Source organism: Coenobita brevimanus, chromosome 52, assembly GCF_032717465.1.
Source record: "Coenobita brevimanus isolate Jiangsu-jjx chromosome 52, ASM3271746v2, whole genome shotgun sequence".
Lineage (NCBI taxonomy): Eukaryota > Metazoa > Arthropoda > Malacostraca > Decapoda > Coenobitidae > Coenobita > Coenobita brevimanus.
The window spans coordinates 31,382,772-31,408,879 of record NC_137005.1 but is presented as its reverse complement, the minus strand read 5'-3'; positions in this window follow the sequence as shown (position 1 = coordinate 31,408,879).

The window sequence follows — 26,108 nt, the reverse complement described above, 5'->3', positions numbered from 1 at the left end:
TTCTCTCTTTCTCATCTGACTTCCTTTTCCTGACCCTCCATATCTCTCCCACTTACTCAGGTCTCATCTCGCTCTCACACACTACCTTTCCTAGACTTTTTTGACATCACGACCCACATTTCTTGCTCACTCTTAACGTCACTCTTTCCTCTCATACAGCTCTCTTTCTTTCCTTTGTCTGCCTCTGTCCTTGTTTGATAGTCTCTCTGCTTGTCTGTCTGTCTGTTTCCTCTTGTTACACACACACACACACACACACACACACACACACACACACACACACACACACCATCCATCCATCCATCCATCCATCCATCCATCCATCCATCCATCCATCCACCAAAGTATTTTCTCCTGTATGGTAACGGTTGAATGTCAGCAGAAGTTGTCCCACTTAGGGCATGACATGGACACACAAACATCAAGAACACATTCTTCGTGATACATAACAGCTGAGAGACTGGCGATCGTGATGAGGGGTAATGACGAGCTAGGGAAGACTGTAAGAGAGCTTACCAGTTGTGCACACCCTGTCCTTACGTGGGAAAGAGGGTCAGGATGGTGACATGATGATGATGATGATGATGGTAGTGATGATGCTGTTGTTGTTGTTGCTGCTGCTGATGATGATGATGATGCACAATATCTCCAGCAATGGTAATGTCTCAAGTGACTCATGATTTTCCAAAGAGCGCTATTACTGATGGATTTTTGTTTTAGCACAGTCAGATGAATAATCTTAATTTACAATGCTTTCCATATGCTTTATAACAGTACCACTCATGTTCTGTTCAAGTAAAAAGGAAAATGCATATATGCGACGTTAGGGCAAAACATTTTTCAAACTTTTCATCTACAGTTCGAAACGTAAAAAATAAATAAAATGGAGTAAGTAAATGTAGGTTTTGATGAGACTGTGTTTAAGGACCGAGCGTACTGATTAACTTTTGTATCAGAGTTTGACATACAGGGAGTGAAATTGTGAATTGAATGGTGCTGCGTGCCCGGCTTAACGCGCTCAGTACAGTGACGATGTGTGGACACCTATAAAGGCGGCTTACTCAACCGCTTCTTTATACAAACGTCCCTTAGCCGCTGCCCTGCCCCCAGAAAGTGGGATGGTGGACTGAAGGAGACAGACAACTTAAGCCAGCAGTCCTCCCTCCTCTTTCTGGTCTCCTTTTTTCTCTTTTACTTGTTATTCTCTGTTATCCCCTCCATCCCTCTCTTCCCTTCTCTCCTCTCACTTCCTTGCCTCTTTTCTTCATCCATCCTCCCCAGCCCTTTTTTTCCACATCTCTCCTCTTTCCTTCACCTCATTCTACTCTCCTTGTTTCTGTCACCTCTCTCCTCCTTTCCACCACCCTTCTGTTTCCTTCTTAAACCATATCGTCTACTCACCCCACTTCTTGCTTCTTTATTCACCCTCCCTTCCTTCCTCTTCTTTCCTCTCTACTCTTCTGCCCTCTTCCCCCAAATTCTCCTCTTCTCCTCTTTTCTTCTATACTTTTTATATCAAATTAATCACTCCCATTGCTCATGTCTTTTTTCACTTGTTTTTCCAACTCTCTCCATCCCTTCTTTTCGAATTCTTGCTTGTATTTGTATTTAGTTACGCTTTCTATTTTTCTTCTTCGACTCTCTCTCTCTCTCTCTCTCTCTCTCTCTCTCTCTCTCTCTCTCTCTCTCTCTTCATGTGTCCCGTGCCTGTGCACTGTGTACTGTTGGTTCCTCCTACCATACGTTCCAGCAGTGAGTACATACTTAACCACGGATATAACCCAAGGCATGGACGGCTTTCATACGCATGTATTCTGTCTTTATTTTGTCCACGACTCTCACGTCTCTTCTTGCTGCCTTAACTTCACCCTCCTTACTATATCCTTTCATTTCATCCCAGCCGCCCCACCCTCACTCTCTTTCCCTCCTTAATGGCCCATACCGACACACACTCTCTCTCTCTCTCTCTCTCTCTCTCTCTCTCTCTCTCTATATATATATATATATATATATATATATATATATATATATATATATATATATATATATATCCTTGCATCAGCTTTCGTACCCTGTTTTTCCTTCACCCCCATCTTACCTCATTATTTACTTCTCACTCACTGTTCCTTCCACTCTTCTCTCCTCCGCATTACTGTCTCGTCCTTACCCATTCTCTTGTTCACTTCTTCTGTCACTCTTTCCTTCCCTCATTTCATTTCCTCCCTTCTTCTTTTTCCGTTTTTATATTTTTCTCCTAACTCTTTCCTTCCCTCTTCTTCACTCTTGTAAATCTTTCATTTTCAGCATTCTCTCCCTTACCAACGTTTCTCCTAACCCTCTTTTCTCCACATTCTTTTCTTCCCTCCAACCCCCCTTCTCTCTCTTTTCGTTTTCTTTTCTAAGCTTTATCCTCCCACTTCTCTCACTCCTTCCTTCACCTCTCCTGCCTCACCGTCGTCTCTCCTACTCTATTTTTGTCTACTTTCCTTCCCTGTTCCATTTTCTCCTTTCATTTCCTCTCCTTCGCTCCCATTTTCCTCACATCCTTCTCACTCCTTCCTGCACCTTCTCTTTCCCTGTCTTTTTCTTTTTTTTTTTTTCGCTTCTTCCCTCCGGCCTTCTCGTTCACTGTATCCATTATTTTCTCTTTCCTTCCTTCGCTTCATCCTCCCTTTTTCTCTCTCTCTCCAGTCTCTCACTCTCTCCCTCGTCTCGTCTCACTGTACCCTCTCTCTCTCTCTCTCTCTCTCTCTCTCTCTCTCTCTCTCTCTCTCTCTCCAGTCCTAACGTCATTCTCTTCCCATTGCTCCTTCCGTTCTTTCCTTGTTTCATTCTTTATTCTGTCCCTCTACTCTTCCGTGGTTCGATGATGTAGTTTTCTTGATTTTATTAGTGCATTCCTTCCATCTCTGATTCTGTGTTCTCTTGTTTTGCTGGGTAAGTCTTTGTAAGGCATGAGTTTATGTCCTCCAGTACAGTGAAATCTTTTATGTTTTATTCTTGTTCTCATCAGGCCATAATATTCGGTTTATAGGACGCTTCTTCTAGCCGTTGGGGTTGATGGAGTTCCTTTCTGATCCTACCACTATCAGACGTCTTCCATGAACTAGATCATTATAATCGTCCTCCCGACTTGGTGGCAAATCTCGCAATGTTCTGGCATTCTTTTGTCAGTCATGGGTTGCAAAGGGTTAGTGACCGTTAAATGCTGCTGGTTACCTATATCGAGTTTACTCTGATAAAGATCACTGACCCCTATCAGGTTGGTTAAAAGTCGAAAGTAATTACCATGGAAGGTCGATTTGACTAGTAAACTATAAAACTACTGCCCCATAAGTAAGACTCATTAGACTTCATGCAACCACTATATATTATTAAAGCTGTGGAAGTGGCCTAGATATGACAGAATATACTTAACGAAATACAGTGAATCGTAACAGCCGATTCATTTATCAGTGTAACTTGTCTTTCATTTTTATCCGACATGGGGAATACGCTAGGCAGTCCGTTCCCTAAGATACAGCAGTTCTATGTACCAGAAGTTGATGACAAACTCCCTCTGGAACCAACACCACACCTTCGAAACAGAGTTATGAGGAAACCGCTTCATTCCGCTGTTAGTTATTCTATTCTCACCATAAAGCAGAACGTTTTCATCCAACTGACATCGTTCATCACTCTTTTTACACCGATTTTATGGTTCCCATTGCCTCAACCCTTGGGTTCCTTAGCACTTACTCCTTAACGAACTTTCTGTCGTACTGCACCTTAACCTTTCATTCATATGACGCAATTATTTTTACTTCCTTTTGACGATTAAATTTAGCTTAAGATGAAGTTTAAGAACTTGAGGCATTAGATATAGCTATAGCATTCATTAATTCTTCAAGACACTTTTCCTTAATTGAATGCAGTATTAAGTAGACAGCATGAACATAAAATATGCGAATACTCAGGACTGAAGAAAGTAATAATCTAGTGTATCGATTTATCCATCTGTCTATCCATCAATCCACCTATCTATATCGATAGATAGCTAGATAGCTACCAACATACATTGGCAGATTGATAGACAGACAGATAGATACAGATATTGATATAGATATGCTGACTTAAATCAATGCGTACTATCGTCATGATCATCATAGAGATCACTATGACCCTCATTCCCACCGAAAGGTGGAATGACGTTTACACACAACATCCATCCACCGGTCATTCAGCTACATACTTCAACAAAAGGTGGCGTCACACTAGACCAAAAGTGGCTAACATGCGAGCCAGTTTTGCGAGCCAAAACGGCTAGCAGAGTCAAGTGTCCGTCACACTCGTGTGTTTTTGCGAGCCGAAACGGCTAACTGTGTCGTCTGCCTTGGCGCCTCATGGTCATTTGTAAACAAACCACAAGGGAGTACCCACTCCCTTTTCCTCAGTTTTTGCAACCTCTTAACGTACTTTTGCAACTCCAGAGCCAAAAAGCAGTCTACTAGAGTTTTTCTAGCTGCAGGATCCATATCCAAATCTGATTTCTACTTGTTGTTTGGAGACAAAACAGACAACCCCTGCGGGCTGGTCACCCGAGTGTCCGGATATTTGTCATGTTACAAGAAAAGAAATAAAAATGAATAAAAACCACAAGAATTGTATTTACTTAACAGTTTTAGTTAAAATTTCCTTCTGTGAATAACAGAATATTTTCTCACCAATTACAAAATTAATATACTGTAGGCTCATTTGAGTTCTAATCTCACCAACAAGCTGTGAGCAGGAATTCTTATCCATTTCGCCTCGCAAGCGAAATCTCGCTCACCGTGAGTCAGTTTGGCTAACGCATCGCAAAAGTGGCTCGCATGTTAGCCACTTTTGTCCCAGTGTGACGCTGCCTTAATATGAGAAGCACAGAGTCCTTGAGCTAGACTTAAAAGTCCAGATATTTACTGTGATTGGTACCAGCCTTTCTTCCCTGAGTAGCATTACACGAGTAACAAACCCTAGTAACTCTCTCAGTGGGTTACATCCGGATACACAAGAGCGACTTAACCAGGCTATCATACGTCCAATAATTAGTCATTAGTTTAGCTGCCTCCAAACAAACTGGAGTACAGGAAACCATTTGGTTTGTCATAACGTCGAGGGAGTGCATGATAGGTGCCTCACATGCAACCTCAAGTTAATAAAACATTCAAAAGAAAAACGAGAATGAGCATTCTGAAAACGCACCATCCACCCCCAGCAATCGGCTTATGGACAGAGCCACTGACTTTACCCTGTGACACTGACTTTTGATTGAGTGTTCTCAGAACAGTACTTCATCCTTCCCTGATCCTCCTACCCCCACCAAGCTTGGTCAAAATCGGATAAGGTTTATCCTAGACAGGTGATCTTATCTTTCATCCAGTTCCCTCAGAATCAAATTTTTCATCACTAGCTGTCGCTGAACTTTTCCATCACGCCTGGGTAAAATCGAATAAAAACTTTTTGAGTTATAGCGTAGAAAATTTTACTTATCCTGTGACCTTGGCCTATATCTTATTTTTCTAAAAACTAATCCCCTTTATCCTTGTTTTTTTTTTTTTTTTTAATATTCTACAAAGTATGGTCCAAACTGGGCCGAATTGTTAATGTTATCACTGCCCTGTGACCTTGAAATCTGGGTTATTATACTCAGAAACAGTTCAACCCCTTGCTTGACACCTCACTCATGCACCGGGCATAGGTCAGATTAGACTAAAACAGCTTCGGTTATACTATACACTCAGTAGAACACTGGCAGACTGACAGCTAGAGAGACAAACAGAAAAGAACACACACACACACACACACACACACACACACACACACACACACACACTGAACAATAAAATACATCCCAGGCGCTCCGTGAGTAGATATAATTGAATACTACATGCAGGAAATATTACTAACGAAAATATACCATGGAGTCTTCTCAAGACATGTGGATACGTCTCTCTCTCCCATCTCTTGGTGCTTGCTTTACTCACTCACTTTTGAATTCCCTTTGTTTGCGCTCTCTCCTCTTACGGTACTACTCTTTCTTTTGTATCCATCATCCTTAATCTCTCTCTCTCTCTCTCTCTCTCTCTCTCTCTCGAAATGTCAATGGCTGTTTTCCAAAAGAGTATGGCGATACTTCTTGCATTTTCTTCTTCTTTTCCATTTTTATTTTTATTATTAATTTCTATATTATTATTTTGGGTTGTAGGCGTCCACTATACAATCTTTTCTTACTCTAACGAAATAGATATTAAATACACACACACACACACACACACATATATATATATATATATATATATATATATATATATATATATATATATATCATCAGCCGTTTGTGTGTCCACTGCAGGACCGGCCTATCCCGACCGAAGTGGGGACAATACAGCCAATGTATCTCTACCAAGTGGCTTAGGCTGTCTAGTAGAGATTGTAGTGTAAGAAGTGCTTATAAGTGTAACTGTAGTGTTGGAGTGGCTTTGGATGTGTGTGTGTAGTCTGTGACCTAAGTGTAATCGGCCCGCGCAAGCCGACTGGGTGCAAGCATACTTTATAGTATGCGACACTAGTTCAACCACAGCACCCCTTGTGTCCGCCAATGCAGTACATGGCCTGAAGAACGTTCCCAAAGTTTATTACCCTGGCGGGGCGCGAACCCTCGTTCTTCAGTGTACGAAAACGCACACATTACCACTGTACCACAGAGGCTATATATATATATATATATATATATATATATATATATATATATATATATATATATAGGTGGGGGCGCTCACCATCCACTCACTGGATGTAGTGCTGCTCTCGGGTGTCTGCCCTTTCCTCTCCATGCTTCTTTCTTTCCATTCTCTTCTGTCTTTCTTTCCTTCATTCTTTCCTTGTCCTTCTGCCTACGGGTGACTTTACACTCCCTCTTCTGTCTCTTTCCTTCATTCTTTCCACTTCCTTCAGCCTGTGGATGACTCTACACTGAGTGACAAGCCAAATGGTTTCTTCTGCACCAGGAAACCATTTACTACGCTGGGTGGTAACCATATAACCAAATTTTGGCGCCTGGTGGCTTAGTGGGTAATTATTGCGCTCCAATTGGATTGAGCCGGTGAAGGTTTATATCCAAGGGGTGGTTGGGGTTGATTGCTCATGTAATGCCACTCAGGGATGAGTGAGGCTTGTCACTCTCATCCTGAATGTCGGGACGAACTACCTAGCCCCGGGCTCCTACGCTCTTCGTATGGCAATGTAGGATTGGATGATGGATATATATATATATATATATATATATATATATATATATATATATATATATATATATATATATATATATATATATATATATATATATGCGATAGGAATCTCTTAGGGATCAGAAAAATAATGCTATTTGTTTTTTTATATTTCTCTTTAACCCTCTCATGGTGACGTCAATTCCGGTAGTTTACACTGGTTAAGGAGAGAAGATTATATTCATCTGAGAGCGTGTCATGAGGGTCAGACAGAGTTATTATTGTGTCCGTTAATTCTTTTACTTTGACACCAATTCTGATAGTGTATTTTGACCAACACCAGACGATTTCATTAAGTTGAGGTTGAGTCTGGGGGGGGTCAGGGAATGTTAATGTTGTATCTATCAACCTTCTCATGGCAATATCAATTTGACAATTGTATTTTGACCAACGCCAGACAATTTTATTCAGCCGGGATTGAGTCCCAGGAACATAAGGGTGTATACAATCATTTATGTTTTTTTTTTTTTTTTTTTTTTTTTATGTGTCCGACTCTGGGCAAAGGCTCAGGGCCTATTTCTTGGGGGCAGTTGCCTATCCCAAGGCCCAGTAGTCCTCCTACACCTCCACATGTCACCACTTCGACGCTAACACCCACCGTCCATATTGAATACATGCTAGGGCTGTCTCATACAGGACTGGTGTATTAGTATTAGCGGGGGTACTTTTACGACATGTCGGCGGGTCATCTGGTAGATCAGGAAAGTCTGCTTTTAGGAAATTCAAATCCTTAAACTGTTCCCTGCCCCAGCCGAGATTCGATCCTGGGTCCATTAGGACTGCAAGCCGCCTCTCTACCGATTCAGCCACCGCCTCCCCCATACACTACTACTCCTACTAGTACTGGGAGTAGTAGTGTAGCATGAGTAGTAGTAGCAGCAGCAGCAACAGCAGCAGCAGCAGCAGTAGTAGTAGTAGTAGTAGTTGTTGTTGTTGTTGTTAGTGTAGCTGTGCTTCTGTTGCTGTTGCTGCTGTAGCCCTAGTTTCATGAAACGCGAACCCATTGAACTGCAGGATAAAGTTACTCTTCTCCAGCAGTCCACCATTATCCTCTCGGACGTTGAGGGAGGGGGCGAGGGTCATAAATATAACCTGACGGTGAAGCTTCTTATTATATCAGTGCCACCACGTGAATGATTCCTTCTCCAGCACGATACACATTATGGAAGGAAAGATACCTTACTCGTAGTTATACCTTACGCTATAACACCCTTGAAAAGGCCAATACATCTCTCTCTCTCTCTCTCTCTCTCTCTCTCTCTCTCTCTCTCTCTCTCTCTCTCTCTCTCTCTCTCTCTCTCATGTTGCTTCCCCCTTTGCATCCTTGTTCTTTTAATTTTCTTTCTTTTCTCTCTCTTTCCTCACAGATTTCTAGCTCGCTTACCTCTTTCTTCTATCCCTCTTCTCTTTTTCCTTCCTCTCACCTATCTTCTCTCCTCCTCTTCACTTTTTATCAGACCTTCCATGTTTCTCCTTCTCGCTTTCTGATCCCGTCTGTCCCATGTCTCTTTCATTTCATCCTTCTTTTAATGCTCGCCTCTTTCTCTACTTATTTTCTCCTCCCGATATTTTATTTTTTCCCCTTCCCCTTCCCTACCTTTTGTCTCTTTTTCACACCTCCCCCTTTTCTCCCTCACCTCTTTATCTTTCCTCCTTCTCCTTTTGCCTCCACCCATTTCCATTCTTTTGATTCCCTTTCCTCTTCTGTCCCTTTTCTCTCTTTCTCATCTGACTTCCTTTTCCTGACCCTCCATATCTCTCCCACTTACTCAGGTCTCATCTCGCTCTCACACACTACCTTTCCTAGACTTTTTTGACATCACGACCCACATTTCTTGCTCACTCTTAACGTCACTCTTTCCTCTCATACAGCTCTCTTTCTTTCCTTTGTCTGCCTCTGTCCTTGTTTGATAGTCTCTCTGCTTGTCTGTCTGTCTGTTTCCTCTTGTTACACACACACACACACACACACACACACACACACACACACCATCCATCCATCCATCCATCCATCCATCCACCAAAGTATTTTCTCCTGTATGGTAACGGTTGAATGTCAGCAGAAGTTGTCCCACTTAGGGCATGACATGGACACACAAACATCAAGAACACATTCTTCGTGATACATAACAGCTGAGAGACTGGCGATCGTGATGAGGGGTAATGACGAGCTAGGGAAGACTGTAAGAGAGCTTACCAGTTGTGCACACCCTGTCCTTACGTGGGAAAGAGGGTCAGGATGGTGACATGATGATGATGATGATGATGGTAGTGATGATGCTGTTGTTGTTGCTGCTGCTGCTGATGATGATGATGATGCACAGTATCTCCAGCAATGGTAATGTCTCAAGTGACTCATGATTTTCCAAAGAGCGCTATTACTGATGGATTTTTGTTTTAGCACAGTCAGATGAATAATCTTAATTTACAATGCTTTCCATATGCTTTATAACAGTACCACTCATGTTCTGTTCAAGTAAAAAGGAAAATGCATATATGCGACGTTAGGGCAAAACATTTTTCAAACTTTTCATCTACAGTTCGAAACGTAAAAAATAAATAAAATGGAGTAAGTAAATGTAGGTTTTGATGAGACTGTGTTTAAGGACCGAGCGTACTGATTAACTTTTGTATCAGAGTTTGACATACAGGGAGTGAAATTGTGAATTGAATGGTGCTGCGTGCCCGGCTTAACGCGCTCAGTACAGTGACGATGTGTGGACACCTATAAAGGCGGCTTACTCAACCGCTTCTTTATACAAACGTCCCTTAGCCGCTGCCCTGCCCCCAGAAAGTGGGATGGTGGACTGAAGGAGACAGACAACTTAAGCCAGCAGTCCTCCCTCCTCTTTCTGGTCTCCTTTTTTCTCTTTTACTTGTTATTCTCTGTTATCCCCTCCATCCCTCTCTTCCCTTCTCTCCTCTCACTTCCTTGCCTCTTTTCTTCATCCATCCTCCCCAGCCCTTTTTTCCACATCTCTCCTCTTTCCTTCACCTCATTCTACTCTCCTTGTTTCTGTCACCTCTCTCCTCCTTTCCACCACCCTTCTGTTTCCTTCTTAAACCATATCGTCTACTCACCCCACTTCTTGCTTCTTTATTCACCCTCCCTTCCTTCCTCTTCTTTCCTCTCTACTCTTCTGCCCTCTTCCCCCAAATTCTCCTCTTCTCCTCTTTTCTTCTATACTTCTTATATCAAATTAATCACTCCCATTGCTCATGTCTTTTTTCACTTGTTTTTCCAACTCTCTCCATCCCTTCTTTTCGAATTCTTGCTTGTATTTGTATTTAGTTACGCTTTCTATTTTTCTTCTTCGACTCTCTCTCTCTCTCTCTCTCTCTCTCTCTCTCTCTCTCTCTCTCTCTCTCTCTCTCTTCATGTGTCCCGTGCCTGTGCACTGTGTACTGTTGGTTCCTCCTACCATACGTCCCAGCAGTGAGTACATACTTAACCACGGATATAACCCAAGGCATGGACGGCTTTCATACCCATGTATTCTGTCTTTATTTTGTCCACGCCTCTCACGTCTCTTCTTGCTGCCTTAACTTCACCCTCCTTACTATATCCTTTCATTTCATCCCAGCCGCCCCACCCTCACTCTCTTTCCCTCCTTAATGGCCCATACCGACACACACTCTCTCTCTCTCTCTCTCTCTCTCTCTCTCTCTCTCTCTCTCTCTCTCTCTATATATATATATATATATATATATATATATATATATATATATATCCTTGCATCAGCTTTCGTACCCTGTTTTTCCTTCACCCCCATCTTACCTCATTATTTACTTCTCACTCACTGTTCCTTCCACTCTTCTCTCCTCCGCATTACTGTCTCGTCCTTACCCATTCTCTTGTTCACTTCTTCTGTCACTCTTTCCTTCCCTCATTTCATTTCCTCCCTTCTTCTTTTTCCGTTTTTATATTTTTCTCCTAACTCTTTCCTTCCCTCTTCTTCACTCTTGTAAATCTTTCATTTTCAGCATTCTCTCCCTTACCAACGTTTCTCCTAACCCTCTTTTCTCCACATTCTTTTCTTCCCTCCAACCCCCCTTCTCTCTCTTTTCGTTTTCTTTTCTAAGCTTTATCCTCCCACTTCTCTCACTCCTTCCTTCACCTCTCCTGCCTCACCGTCGTCTCTCCTACTCTATTTTTGTCTACTTTCCTTCCCTGTTCCATTTTCTCCTTTCATTTCCTCTCCTTCGCTCCCATTTTCCTCACATCCTTCTCACTCCTTCCTGCACCTTCTCTTTCCCTGTCTTTTTCTTTTTTTTTTTTTCGCTTCTTCCTTCCTGCCTTCTCGTTCACTGTATCCATTATTTTCTCTTTCCTTCCTTCGCTTCATCCTCCCTTTTTCTCTCTCTCTCCAGTCTCTCACTCTCTCCCTCGTCTCGTCTCACTGTACCCTCTCTCTCTCTCTCTCTCTCTCTCTCTCTCTCTCTCTCTCTCTCTCTCTCTCTCTCCAGTCCTAACGTCATTCTCTTCCCATTGCTCCTTCCGTTCTTTCCTTGTTTCATTCTTTATTCTGTCCCACTACTCTTCCGTGGTTCGATGATGTAGTTTTCTTGATTTTATTAGTGCATTCTTTCCATCTCTGATTCTGTGTTCTCTTGTTTTGCTGGGTAAGTCTTTGTAAGGCATGAGTTTATGTCCTCCAGTACAGTGAAATCTTTTATGTTTTATTCTTGTTCTCATCAGGCCATAATATTCGGTTTATAGGACGCTTCTTCTAGCCGTTGGGGTTGATGGAGTTCCTTTCTGATCCTACCACTATCAGACGTCTTCCATGAACTAGATCATTATAATCGTCCTCCCGACTTGGTGGCAAATCTCGCAATGTTCTGGCATTCTTTTGTCAGTCATGGGTTGCAAAGGGTTAGTGACCGTTAAATGCTGCTGGTTACCTATACCGAGTTTACTCTGATAAAGATCACTGACCCCTATCAGGTTGGTTAAAAGTCGAAAGTAATTACCATGGAAGGTCGATTTGACTAGTAAACTATAAAACTACTGCCCCATAAGTAAGACTCATTAGACTTCATGCAACCACTATATATTATTAAAGCTGTGGAAGTGGCCTAGATATGACAGAATATACTTAACGAAATACAGTGAATCGTAACAGCCGATTCATTTATCAGTGTAACTTGTCTTTCATTTTTATCCGACATGGGGAATACGCTAGGCAGTCCGTTCCCTAAGATACAGCAGTTCTATGTACCAGAAGTTGATGACAAACTCCCTCTGGAACCAACACCACACCTTCGAAACAGAGTTATGAGGAAACCGCTTCATTCCGCTGTTAGTTATTCTATTCTCACCATAAAGCAGAACGTTTTCATCCAACTGACATCGTTCATCACTCTTTTTACACCGATTTTATGGTTCCCATTGCCTCAACCCTTGGGTTCCTTAGCACTTACTCCTTAACGAACTTTCTGTCGTACTGCACCTTAACCTTTCATTCATATGACGCAATTATTTTTACTTCCTTTTGACGATTAAATTTAGCTTAAGATGAAGTTTAAGAACTTGAGGCATTAGATATAGCTATAGCATTCATTAATTCTTCAAGACACTTTTCCTTAATTGAATGCAGTATTAAGTAGACAGCATGAACATAAAATATGCGAATACTCAGGACTGAAGAAAGTAATAATCTAGTGTATCGATTTATCCATCTGTCTATCCATCAATCCACCTATCTATATCGATAGATAGCTAGATAGCTACCAACATACATTGGCAGATTGATAGACAGACAGATAGATACAGATATTGATATAGATATGCTGACTTAAATCAATGCGTACTATCGTCATGATCATCATAGTGATCACTATGACCCTCATTCCCACCGAAAGGTGGAATGACGTTTACACACAACATCCATCCACCGGTCATTCAGCTACATACTTCAACAAAAGGTGGCGTCACACTAGACCAAAAGTGGCTAACATGCGAGCCAGTTTTGCGAGCCAAAACGGCTAGCAGAGTCAAGTGTCCGTCACACTCGTGTGTTTTTGCGAGCCGAAACGGCTAACTGTGTCGTCTGCCTTGGCGCCTCATGGTCATTTGTAAACAAACCACAAGGGAGTACCCACTCCCTTTTCCTCAGTTTTTGCAACCTCTTAACGTACTTTTGCAACTCCAGAGCGAAAAAGCAGTCTACTAGAGTTTTTCTAGCTGCAGGATCCATATCCAAATCTGATTTCTACTTGTTGTTTGGAGACAAAACAGACAACCCCTGCGGGCTGGTCACCCGAGTGTCCGGATATTTGTCATGTTACAAGAAAAGAAATAAAAATGAATAAAAACCACAAGAATTGTATTTACTTAACAGTTTTAGTTAAAATTTCCTTCTGTGAATAACAGAATATTTTCTCACCAATTACAAAATTAATATAGGCTCATTTGAGTTCTAATCTCACCAACAAGCTGTGAGCAGGAATTCTTATCCATTTCGCCTCGCAAGCGAAATCTCGCTCACCGTGAGTCAGTTTGGCTAACGCATCGCAAAAGTGGCTCGCATGTTAGCCACTTTTGTCCCAGTGTGACGCTGCCTTAATATGAGAAGCACAGAGTCCTTGAGCTAGACTTAAAAGTCCAGATATTTACTGTGATTGGTACCAGCCTTTCTTCCCTGAGTAGCATTACACGAGTAACAAACCCTAGTAACTCTCTCAGTGGGTTACATCCGGATACACAAGAGCGACTTAACCAGGCTATCATACGTCCAATAATTAGTCATTAGTTTAGCTGCCTCCAAACAAACTGGAGTACAGGAAACCATTTGGTTTGTCATAACGTCGAGGGAGTGCATGATAGGTGCCTCACATGCAACCTCAAGTTAATAAAACATTCAAAAGAAAAACGAGAATGAGCATTCTGAAAACGCACCATCCACCCCCAGCAATCGGCTTATGGACAGAGCCACTGACTTTACCCTGTGACACTGACTTTTGATTGAGTGTTCTCAGAACAGTACTTCATCCTTCCCTGATCCTCCTACCCCCACCAAGCTTGGTCAAAATCGGATAAGGTTTATCCTAGACAGGTGATCTTATCTTTCATCCAGTTCCCTCAGAATCAAATTTTTCATCACTAGCTGTCGCTGAACTTTTCCATCACGCCTGGGTAAAATCGAATAAAAACTTTTTGAGTTATAGCGTAGAAAATTTTACTTATCCTGTGACCTTGGCCTATATCTTATTTTTCTAAAAACTAATCCCCTTTATCCTTGTTTTTTTTTTTTTTTTAATATTCTACAAAGTATGGTCCAAACTGGGCCGAATTGTTAATGTTATCACTGCCCTGTGACCTTGAAATCTGGGTTATTATACTCAGAAACAGTTCAACCCCTTGCTTGACACCTCACTCATGCACCGGGCATAGGTCAGATTAGACTAAAACAGCTTCGGTTATACTATACACTCAGTAGAACACTGGCAGACTGACAGCTAGAGAGACAAACAGAAAAGAACACACACACACACACACACACACACACACACACACACACACACACACACACACACACTGAACAATAAAATACATCCCAGGCGCTCCGTGAGTAGATATAATTGAATACTACATGCAGGAAATATTACTAACGAAAATATACCATGGAGTCTTCTCAAGACATGTGGATACGTCTCTCTCTCCCATCTCTTGGTGCTTGCTTTACTCACTCACTTTTGAATTCCCTTTGTTTGCGCTCTCTCCTCTTACGGTACTACTCTTTCTTTTGTATCCATCATCCTTAATCTCTCTCTCTCTCTCTCTCTCTCTCTCTCTCTCTCTCTCTCTCTCTCTCTCTCTCTCTCTCTCTCTCTCTCTCTCTCTCTCTCTCTCTCGAAATGTCAATGGCTGTTTTCCAAAAGAGTATGGCGATACTTCTTGCATTTTCTTCTTCTTTTCCATTTTTATTTTTATTATTAATTTCTATATTATTATTTTGGGTTGTAGGCGTCCACTATACAATCTTTTCTTACTCTAACGAAATAGATATTAAATACACACACACACACACACACATATATATATATATATATATATATATATATATATATATATATATATATATATCATCAGCCGTTTGTATGTCCACTGCAGGACCGGCCTATCCCGACCGAAGTGGGGACAATACAGCCAATGTATCTCTACCAAGTGGCTTAGGCTGTCTAGTAGAGATTGTAGTGTAAGAAGTGCTTATAAGTGTAACTGTAGTGTTGGAGTGGCTTTGAATGTGTGTGTGTAGTCTGTGACCTAAGTGTAATCGGCCCGCGCAAGCCGACTGGGTGCAAGCATACTTTATAGTATGCGACACTAGTTCAACCACAGCACCCCTTGTGTCCGCCAATGCAGTACATGGCCTGAAGAACGTTCCCAAAGTTTATTACCCTGGCGGGGCGCGAACCCTCGTTCTTCAGTGTACGAAAACGCACACATTACCACTGTAAACAGAGGCTATATATATATATATATATATATATATATATATATATATATATATATATACGTGCCACAGAGGGTCCATAGATATATTATATATATATATATATATATATATATATATATATATATATATATATATATATATAGGTGGGGGCGCTCACCATCCACTCACTGGATGTAGTGCTGCTCTCGGGTGTCTGCCCTTTCCTCTCCATGCTTCTTTCTTTCCATTCTCTTCTGTCTTTCTTTCCTTCATTCTTTCCTTGTCCTTCTGCCTACGGGTGACTTTACACTCCCTCTTCTGTCTCTTTCCTTCATTCTTTCCACTTCCTTCAGCCTGTGGATGACTCTACACTGAGTGACAAGCCAAATGGTTTCTTCTGCACCAGGAAACCATTTACTACGCTGGGTGGTAACCATATAACCAAATTTTGGCGCCTGGTGGCTTAGTGGGTAATTATTGCGCTCCAATTGGATTGAGCCGGTGAAGGTTTATATCCAAGGGGTGGTTGGGGTTGATTGCTCATGTAATGCCACTCAGGGATGAGTGAGGCTTGTCACTCTCATCCTGAATGTCGGGACGAACTACCTAGCCCCGGGCTCCTACGCTCTTCGTGTGGCAATGTAGGATTGGATGATGGATATATATATATATATATATATATATATGCTATAGGAATCTCTTAGGGATCAGAAAAATAATGCTATTTGTTTTTTTATATTTCTCTTTAACCCTCTCATGGTGACGTCAATTCCGGTAGTTTACACTGGTTAAGGAGAGAAGATTATATTCATCTGAGAGCGTGTCATGAGGGTCAGACAGAGTTATTATTGTGTCCGTTAATTCTTTTACTTTGACACCAATTCTGATAGTGTATTTTGACCAACACCAGACGATTTCATTAAGTTGAGGTTGAGTCTGGGGGGGGTCAGGGAATGTTAATGTTGTATCTATCAACCTTCTCATGGCAATATCAATTTGACAATTGTATTTTGACCAACGCCAGACAATTTTATTCAGCCGGGATTGAGTCCCAGGAACATAAGGGTGTATACAATCATTTATGTTTTTTTTTTTTTATTTTTTTTATGTGTCCGACTCTGGGCAAAGGCTCAGGGCCTATTTCTTGGGGGCAGTTGCCTATCCCAAGGCCCAGTAGTCCTCCTACACCTCCACATGTCACCACTTCGGCGCTAACACCCACCATCCATATTGAATATATGCTAGGGCTGTCTCATACAGGACTGGTGTATTAGTATTAGCGGGGGTACTTTTGCGACATGTCGGCGGGTCATATGGTAGATCAAGAGAGTCTGCTTTTAGGAAATTCAAATCCTTAAACTGTTCCCTGATCAAGCCGGGATTCGATCCTGGGTCCATCAGGACTGCAAGCCGCCTCTACCGATTCAGCCACCGCCTCCCCCATACACTACTACTCCTACTAGTACTGGGAGTAGTAGTGTAGCATGAGTAGTAGTAGCAGCAACAGCAACAGCAGCAGCAGCAGCAGCAGTAGTAGTAGTAGTAGTAGTTGTTGTTGTTGTTGTTAGAGTAGCTGTGCTTTTGTTGCTGTTGCTGCTGTAGCCCTAGTTTCATGAAACGCGAACCCATTGAACTGCAGGATAAAGTTACTCTTCTCCAGCAGTCCACCATTATCCTCTCGGACGTTGAGGGACGGGGCGAGGGTCATAAATATAACCTGACGGTGAAGCTTCTTATTATATCAGTGCCACCACGTGAATGATTCCTTCTCCAGCACGATACACATTATGGAAGGAAAGATACCTTACTCGTAGTTATACCTTACGCTATAACACCCTTGAAAAGGCCAATACATCTCTCTCTCTCTCTCTCTCTCTCTCTCTCTCTCTCTCTCTCTCTCTCCTGTTGCTTCCCCCTTTGCATCCTTGTTCTTTTAATTTTCTTTCTTTTCTCTCTCTTTCCTCACAGATTTCTAGCTCGCTTACCTCTTTCTTCTATCCCTCTTCTCTTTTTCCTTCCTCTCACCTATCTTCTCTCCTCCTCTTCACTTTTTATCAGACCTTCCATGTTTCTCCTTCTCGCTTTCTGATCCCGTCTGTCCCATGTCTCTTTCATTTCATCCTTCTTTTAATGCTCGCCTCTTTCTCTACTTATTTTCTCCTCCCGATATTTTATTTTTTCCCCTTCCCCTTCCCTACCTTTTGTCTCTTTTTCACACCGCCCCCGTGTCTCCCTCACCTCTTTATCTTTCCTCCTTCTCCTTTTGCCTCCACCCATTTCCATTCTTTTGATTCCCTTTCCTCTTCTGTCCCTTTTCTCTCTTTCTCATCTGACTTCCTTTTCCTGACCCTCCATATCTCTCCCACTTACTCAGGTCTCATCTCGCTCTCACACACTACCTTTCCTAGACTTTTTTGACATCACGACCCACATTTCTTGCTCACTCTTAACGTCACTCTTTCCTCTCATACAGCTCTCTTTCTTTCCTTTGTCTGCCTCTGTCCTTGTTTGATAGTCTCTCTGCTTGTCTGTCTGTCTGTTTCCTCTTGTTACACACACACACACACACACACACACACACACACACACCATCCATCCATCCATCCATCCATCCATCCATCCACCAAAGTATTTTCTCCTGTATGGTAACGGTTGAATGTCAGCAGAAGTTGTCCCACTTAGGGCATGACATGGACACACAAACATCAAGAACACATTCTTCGTGATACATAACAGCTGAGAGACTGGCGATCGTGATGAGGGGTAATGACGAGCTAGGGAAGACTGTAAGAGAGCTTACCAGTTGTGCACACCCTGTCCTTACGTGGGAAAGAGGGTCAGGATGGTGACATTGATGATGATGATGATGATGGTAGTGATGATGCTGTTGTTGTTGCTGCTGCTGATGATGATGATGATGCACAGTATCTCCAGCAATGGTAATGTCTCAAGTGACTCATGATTTTCCAAAGAGCGCTATTACTGATGGATTTTTGTTTTAGCACAGTCAGATGAATAATCTTAATTTACAATGCTTTCCATATGCTTTATAACAGTACCACTCATGTTCTGTTCAAGTAAAAAGGAAAATGCATATATGCGACGTTAGGGCAAAACATTTTTCAAACTTTTCATCTACAGTTCGAAACGTAAAAAATAAATAAAATGGAGTAAGTAAATGTAGGTTTTGATGAGACTGTGTTTAAGGACCGAGCGTACTGATTAACTTTTGTATCAGAGTTTGACATACAGGGAGTGAAATTGTGAATTGAATGGTGCTGCGTGCCCGGCTTAACGCGCTCAGTACAGTGACGATGTGTGGACACCTATAAAGGCGGCTTACTCAACCGCTTCTTTATACAAACGTCCCTTAGCCGCTGCCCTGCCCCCAGAAAGTGGGATGGTGGACTGAAGGAGACAGACAACTTAAGCCAGCAGTCCTCCCTCCTCTTTCTGGTCTCCTTTTTTCTCTTTTACTTGTTATTCTCTGTTATCCCCTCCATCCCTCTCTTCCCTTCTCTCCTCTCACTTCCTTGCCTCTTTTCTTCATCCATCCTCCCCAGCCCTTTTTTTCCACATCTCTCCTCTTTCCTTCACCTCATTCTACTCTCCTTGTTTCTGTCACCTCTCTCCTCCTTTCCACCACCCTTCTGTTTCCTTCTTAAACCATATCGTCTACTCACCCCACTTCTTGCTTCTTTATTCACCCTCCCTTCCTTCCTCTTCTTTCCTCTCTACTCTTCTGCCCTCTTCCCCCAAATTCTCCTCTTCTCCTCTTTTCTTCTATACTTCTTATATCAAATTAATCACTCCCATTGCTCATGTCTTTTTTCACTTGTTTTTCCAACTCTCTCCATCCCTTCTTTTCGAATTCTTGCTTGTATTTGTATTTAGTTACGCTTTCTATTTTTCTTCTTCGACTCTCTCTCTCTCTCTCTCTCTCTCTCTCTCTCTCTCTCTATCTCTCTTCATGTGTCCCGTGCCTGTGCACTGTGTACTGTTGGTTCCTCCTACCATACGCCCCAGCAGTGAGTACATACTTAACCACGGATATAACCCAAGGCATGGACGGCTTTCATACACATGTATTCTGTCTTTATTTTGTCCACGCCTCTCACGTCTCTTCTTGCTGCCTTAACTTCACCCTCCTTACTATATCCTTTCATTTCATCCCAGCCGCCCCACCCTCACTCTCTTTCCCTCCTTAATGGCCCATACCGACACACTCTCTCTCTCTCTCTCTCTCTCTCTCTCTCTCTCTCTATATATATATATATATATATATATATATATATATATATATATATATATATATATATATATATATATATATATCCTTGCATCAGCTTTCGTACCCTGTTTTTCCTTCACCCCCATCTTACCTCATTATTTACTTCTCACTCACTGTTCCTTCCACTCTTCTCTCCTCCGCATTACTGTCTCGTCCTTACCCATTCTCTTGTTCACTTCTTCTGTCACTCTTTCCTTCCCTCATTTCATTTCCTCCCTTCTTCTTTTTCCGTTTTTATATTTTTCTCCTAACTCTTTCCTTCCCTCTTCTTCACTCTTGTAAATCTTTCATTTTCAGCATTCTCTCCCTTACCAACGTTTCTCCTAACCCTCTTTTCTCCACATTCTATTCTACCCTACAACACCCCTTCTCTCTCTTTTCGTTTTCTTTTCTAAGCTTTATCCTCCCACTTCTCTCACTCCTTCCTTCACCTCTCCTGCCTCACCGTCGTCTCTCCTACTCTATTTTTGTCTACTTTCCTTCCCTGTTCCATTTTCTCCTTTCATTTCCTCTCCTTCGCTCCCATTTTCCTCACATCCTTCTCACTCCTTCCTGCACCTTCTCTTTCCCTGTCTTTTTCTTTTTTTTTTTTCGCTTCTTCCCTCCGGCCTTCTCGTTCACTGTATCCATTATTTTCTCTTTCCTTCCTTCGCTTCATCCTCCCTTTTTCTCTCTCTCTCCAGTCTCTCACTCTCTCCCTCGTCTCGTCTCACTGTACCCTCTCTCTCTCTCTCTCTCTCTCTCTCTCTCTCTCTCTCTCTCTCTCTCTCTCTCCAGTCCTAACGTCATTCTCTTCCCATTGCTCCTTCCGTTCTTTCCTTGTTTCATTCTTTATTCTGTCCCACTACTCTTCCGTGGTTCGATGATGTAGTTTTCTTGATTTTATTAGTGCATTCTTTCCATCTCTGATTCTGTGTTCTCTTGTTTTGCTGGGTAAGTCTTTGTAAGGCATGAGTTTATGTCCTCCAGTACAGTGAAATCTTTTATGTTTTATTCTTGTTCTCATCAGGCCATAATATTCGGTTTATAGGACGCTTCTTCTAGCCGTTGGGGTTGATGGAGTTCCTTTCTGATCCTACCACTATCAGACGTCTTCCATGAACTAGATCATTATAATCGTCCTCCCGACTTGGTGGCAAATCTCGCAATGTTCTGGCATTCTTTTGTCAGTCATGGGTTGCAAAGGGTTAGTGACCGTTAAATGCTGCTGGTTACCTATACCGAGTTTACTCTGATAAAGATCACTGACCCCTATCAGGTTGGTTAAAAGTCGAAAGTAATTACCATGGAAGGTCGATTTGACTAGTAAACTATAAAACTACTGCCCCATAAGTAAGACTCATTAGACTTCATGCAACCACTATATATTATTAAAGCTGTGGAAGTGGCCTAGATATGACAGAATATACTTAACGAAATACAGTGAATCGTAACAGCCGATTCATTTATCAGTGTAACTTGTCTTTCATTTTTATCCGACATGGGGAATACGCTAGGCAGTCCGTTCCCTAAGATACAGCAGTTCTATGTACCAGAAGTTGATGACAAACTCCCTCTGGAACCAACACCACACCTTCGAAACAGAGTTATGAGGAAACCGCTTCATTCCGCTGTTAGTTATTCTATTCTCACCATAAAGCAGAACGTTTTCATCCAACTGACATCGTTCATCACTCTTTTTACACCGATTTTATGGTTCCCATTGCCTCAACCCTTGGGTTCCTTAGCACTTACTCCTTAACGAACTTTCTGTCGTACTGCACCTTAACCTTTCATTCATATGACGCAATTATTTTTACTTCCTTTTGACGATTAAATTTAGCTTAAGATGAAGTTTAAGAACTTGAGGCATTAGATATAGCTATAGCATTCATTAATTCTTCAAGACACTTTTCCTTAATTGAATGCAGTATTAAGTAGACAGCATGAACATAAAATATGCGAATACTCAGGACTGAAGAAAGTAATAATCTAGTGTATCGATTTATCCATCTGTCTATCCATCAATCCACCTATCTATATCGATAGATAGCTAGATAGCTACCAACATACATTGGCAGATTGATAGACAGACAGATAGATACAGATATTGATATAGATATGCTGACTTAAATCAATGCGTACTATCGTCATGATCATCATAGTGATCACTATGACCCTCATTCCCACCGAAAGGTGGAATGACGTTTACACACAACATCCATCCACCGGTCATTCAGCTACATACTTCAACAAAAGGTGGCGTCACACTAGACCAAAAGTGGCTAACATGCGAGCCAGTTTTGCGAGCCAAAACGGCTAGCAGAGTCAAGTGTCCGTCACACTCGTGTGTTTTTGCGAGCCGAAACGGCTAACAGTGTCGTCTGCCTTGGCGCCTCATGGTCATTTGTAAACAAACCACAAGGGAGTACCCACTCCCTTTTCCTCAGTTTTTGCAACCTCTTAACGTACTTTTGCAACTCCAGAGCCAAAAAGCAGTCTACTAGAGTTTTTCTAGCTGCAGGATCCATATCCAAATCTGATTTCTACTTGTTGTTTGGAGACAAAACAGACAACCCCTGCGGGCTGGTCACCCGAGTGTCCGGATATTTGTCATGTTACAAGAAAAGAAATAAAAATGAATAAAAACCACAAGAATTGTATTTACTTAACAGTTTTAGTTAAAATTTCCTTCTGTGAATAACAGAATATTTTCTCACCAATTACAAAATTAATATAGGCTCATTTGAGTTCTAATCTCACCAACAAGCTGTGAGCAGGAATTCTTATCCATTTCGCCTCGCAAGCGAAATCTCGCTCACCGTGAGTCAGTTTGGCTAACGCATCGCAAAAGTGGCTCGCATGTTAGCCACTTTTGTCCCAGTGTGACGCTGCCTTAATATGAGAAGCACAGAGTCCTTGAGCTAGACTTAAAAGTCCAGATATTTACTGTGATTGGTATCAGCCTTTCTTCCCTGAGTAGCATTACACGAGTAACAAACCCTAGTAACTCTCTCAGTGGGTTACATCCGGATACACAAGAGCGACTTAACCAGGCTATCATACGTCCAATAATTAGTCATTAGTTTAGCTGCCTCCAAACAAACTGGAGTACAGGAAACCATTTGGTTTGTCATAACGTCGAGGGAGTGCATGATAGGTGCCTCACATGCAACCTCAAGTTAATAAAACATTCAAAAGAAAAACGAGAATGAGCATTCTGAAAACGCACCATCCACCCCCAGCAATCGGCTTATGGACAGAGCCACTGACTTTACCCTGTGACACTGACTTTTGATTGAGTGTTCTCAGAACAGTACTTCATCCTTCCCTGATCCTCCTACCCCCACCAAGCTTGGTCAAAATCGGATAAGGTTTATCCTAGACAGGTGATCTTATCTTTCATCCAGTTCCCTCAGAATCAAATTTTTCATCACTAGCTGTCGCTGAACTTTTCCATCACGCCTGGGTAAAATCGAATAAAAACTTTTTGAGTTATAGCGTAGAAAATTTTACTTATCCTGTGACCTTGGCCTATATCTTATTTTTCTAAAAACTAATCCCCTTTATCCTTGTTTTTTTTTTTTTTTAATATTCTACAAAGTATGGTCCAAACTGGGCCGAATTGTTAATGTTATCACTGCCCTGTGACCTTGAAATCTGGGTTATTATACTCAGAAACAGTTCAACCCCTTGCTTGACACCTCACTCATGCACCGGGCATAGGTCAGATTAGACTAAAACAGCTTCGGTTATACTATACACTCAGTAGAACACTGGCAGACTGACAGCTAGAGAGACAAACAGAAAAGAACACACACACACACACACACACACACACACACACACACACACACACACACACTGAACAATAAAATACATCCCAGGCGCTCCGTGAGTAGATATAATTGAATACTACATGCAGGAAATATTACTAACGAAAATATACCATGGAGTCTTCTCAAGACATGTGGATACGTCTCTCTCTCCCATCTCTTGGTGCTTGCTTTACTCACTCACTTTTGAATTCCCTTTGTTTGCGCTCTCTCCTCTTACGGTACTACTCTTTCTTTTGTATCCATCATCCTTAATCTCTCTCTCTCTCTCTCTCTCTCTCTCTCTCTCTCTCTCTCGAAATGTCAATGGCTGTTTTCCAAAAGAGTATGGCGATACTTCTTGCATTTTCTTCTTCTTTTCCATTTTTATTTTTATTATTAATTTCTATATTATTATTTTGGGTTGTAGGCGTCCACTATACAATCTTTTCTTACTCTAACGAAATAGATATTAAATACACACACACACACACACACACACACACATATATATATATATATATATATATATATATATATATATATATATATATATATCATCAGCCGTTTGTGTGTCCACTGCAGGACCGGCCTATCCCGACCGAAGTGGGGACAATACAGCCAATGTATCTCTACCAAGTGGCTTAGGCTGTCTAGTAGAGATTGTAGTGTAAGAAGTGCTTATAAGTGTAACTGTAGTGTTGGAGTGGCTTTGGATGTGTGTGTGTAGTCTGTGACCTAAGTGTAATCGGCCCGCGCAAGCCGACTGGGTGCAAGCATACTTTATAGTATGCGACACTAGTTCAACCACAGCACCCCATGTGTCCGCCAATGCAGTACATGGCCTGAAGAACGTTCTCAAAGTTTATTACCCTGGCGGGGCGCGAACCCTCGTTCTTCAGTGTACGAAAACGCACACATTACCACTGTACCACAGAGGCTATATATATATATATATATATATATATATATATATATATATATATATATATATATATATATATATATATATATATATATATATAGATGGGGGCGCTCACCATCCACTCACTGGATGTAGTGCTGCTCTCGGGTGTCTGCCCTTTCCTCTCCATGCTTCTTTCTTTCCATTCTCTTCTGTCTTTCTTTCCTTCATTCTTTCCTTGTCCTTCTGCCTACGGGTGACTTTACACTCCCTCTTCTGTCTCTTTCCTTCATTCTTTCCACTTCCTTCAGCCTGTGGATGACTCTACACTGAGTGACAAGCCAAATGGTTTCTTGTGCACCAGGAAACCATTTACTACGCTGGGTGGTAACCATATAACCAAATTTTGGCGCCTGGTGGCTTAGTGGGTAATTATTGCGCTCCAATTGGATTGAGCCGGTGAAGGTTTATATCCAAGGGGTGGTTGGGGTTGATTGCTCATGTAATGCCACTCAGGGATGACTGAGGCTTGTCACTCTCATCCTGAATGTCGGGACGAACTACCTAGCCCCGGGCTCCTACACTCTTCGTGTGGCAATGTAGGATTGGATGATGGATATATATATATATATATATATATATATATATATATATATATATATATATATATATATATATATATATATATATATATATATGCTATAGGAATCTCTTAGGGATCAGAAAAATAATGCTATTTGTTTTTTTATATTTCTCTTTAACCCTCTCATGGTGACGTCAATTCCGGTAGTTTACACTGGTTAAGGAGAGAAGATTATATTCATCTGAGAGCGTGTCATGAGGGTCAGACAGAGTTATTATTGTGTCCGTTAATTCTTTTACTTTGACACCAATTCTGATAGTGTATTTTGACCAACACCAGACGATTTCATTAAGTTGAGGTTGAGTCTGGGGGGGGTCAGGGAATGTTAATGTTGTATCTATCAACCTTCTCATGGCAATATCAATTTGACAATTGTATTTTGACCAACGCCAGACAATTTTATTCAGCCGGGATTGAGTCCCAGGAACATAAGGGTGTATACAATCATTTATGTACACTACTACTCCTACTAGTACTGGGAGTAGTAGTGTAGCATGAGTAGTAGTAGCAGCAGCAGCAACAGCAGCAGCAGCAGCAGTAGTAGTAGTAGTAGTAGTTGTTGTTGTTGTTGTTAGTGTAGCTGTGCTTCTGTTGCTGTTGCTGCTGTAGCCCTAGTTTCATGAAACGCGAACCCATTGAACTGCAGGATAAAGTTACTCTTCTCCAGCAGTCCACCATTATCCTCTCGGACGTTGAGGGACGGGGAGAGGGTCATAAATATAACCTGACGG